The sequence below is a fragment of the Anomaloglossus baeobatrachus genome, chromosome 5 (assembly GCF_048569485.1).
Source record: "Anomaloglossus baeobatrachus isolate aAnoBae1 chromosome 5, aAnoBae1.hap1, whole genome shotgun sequence".
In the NCBI taxonomy this organism is placed as follows: Eukaryota; Metazoa; Chordata; class Amphibia; order Anura; family Aromobatidae; genus Anomaloglossus; species Anomaloglossus baeobatrachus.
The window spans coordinates 57,261,045-57,262,837 of NC_134357.1; positions in this window are offsets into that span (position 1 = coordinate 57,261,045).

Here is a 1,793-nt window from a genome sequence, read left to right on the forward strand (position 1 = left end):
TCCTCATGACTTTCGGCCTCCTCTCTCCGCATCCTCGGTCGGTGGCAGGCTCTCCCGCTTTGGCGACATTTGGCTGCCACAGGTCCAAGACCGTTGGGTGAGAGACATTCTGTCACACGGGTACAGGATAGAGTTCAGTTCTCGTCCTCCAACTCGATTCTTCAGAACGTCTCCGCCTCCCGACCGAGCCGATGCTCTTCTGCAGGCGGTGTGCACTCTAAAGGCAGAAGGAGTGGTGATCCCTGTTCCTCTTCAGCAGCAAGGTCACGGTTTTTACTCCAATTTGTTTGTGGTACCAAAAAAGGACGGGTCCTTCCGTCCCGTTCTGGACCTAAAACTTCTCAACAAGCACGTGAAAACCAGACGGTTCCGGATGGAATCCCTCCGCTCCGTTATCGCCGCAATGTCTCAAGGAGATTTCCTAGCATCAATAGACATCAAGGATGCTTATCTCCACGTACCGATTGCTCCAGAGCATCAGCGTTTTCTACGCTTCGTTATAGGAGACGAACACCTTCAGTTCGTAGCCCTGCCTTTCGGTCTGGCGACAGCCCCACGGGTCTTCACCAAGGTCATGGCAGCAGTAGTTGCAGTCCTGCACTCTCAGGGACACTCTGTGATCCCTTACTTAGACGATCTGCTTGTCAAGGCGCCCTCTCAAGAGGCATGCCAACACAGCCTGAACGTTGCGCTGGAGACTCTCCAGAGTTTCGGGTGGATCATCAACTTTTCCAAGTCAAATCTAACCCCGACCCAATCGCTAACATATCTTGGCATGGAGTTTCATACTCTCTCAGCGATAGTGAAGCTTCCGCTGGACAAACAGCGTTCACTACAGACAGGGGTGCAATCTCTCCTTCAAGGCCAGTCACACCCCTTGAGACGCCTCATGCACTTCCTAGGGAAGATGGTAGCAGCAATGGAGGCAGTCCCTTTCGCGCAGTTTCATCTGCGTCCACTACAATGGGACATTCTCCGCCAATGGGACGGGAAGTCGAAGTCCCTCGACAGGAACGTCTCCCTTTCTCAGGCGGCCAAGGAATCCCTTCGGTGGTGGCTTCTTCCCACCTCATTGTCAAAAGGAAAGTCCTTCCTACCCCCATCCTGGGCGGTGGTCACGACAGACGCGAGTCTCTCGGGGTGGGGAGCAGTTTTTCTCCATCACAGGGCTCAAGGTACGTGGACTCAGCAAGAGTCCACCCTTCAGATCAATGTTCTGGAAATCAGAGCAGTGTATCTTGCCCTACAAGCCTTCCAGCAGTGGCTGGAAGGCAAGCAGATCCGAATTCAGTCGGACAACTCCACAGCGGTGGCATACATCAACCACCAAGGAGGAACACGCAGTCGGCAAGCCTTCCAGGAAGTCCGGCGGATTCTGACGTGGGTGGAAGACACGGCATCCACCATATCCGCAGTTCACATCCCAGGCATGGACAACTGGGAAGCAGACTTCCTCAGTCGCCAGGGTATGGACGCAGGGGAATGGTCTCTTCACCCGGACGTGTTTCAGGAGATCTGTCGCCGCTGGGGGATGCCGGACGTCGACCTAATGGCGTCTCGGCACAACAACAAGGTCCCGGTTTTTATGGCACGGTCTCACGATCACCGAGCTCTGGCGGCGGACGCCTTAGTTCAAGATTGGTCGCAGTTCCGGCTTCCTTATGTGTTCCCACCTCTGGCACTGTTGCCCAGAGTGCTGCGCAAGATCAAGTCCGACTGCCGTCGCGCCATTCTCGTCGCTCCAGACTGGCCAAGGAGGTCGTGGTACCCGGATCTGTGGCACCTCGCGGTAG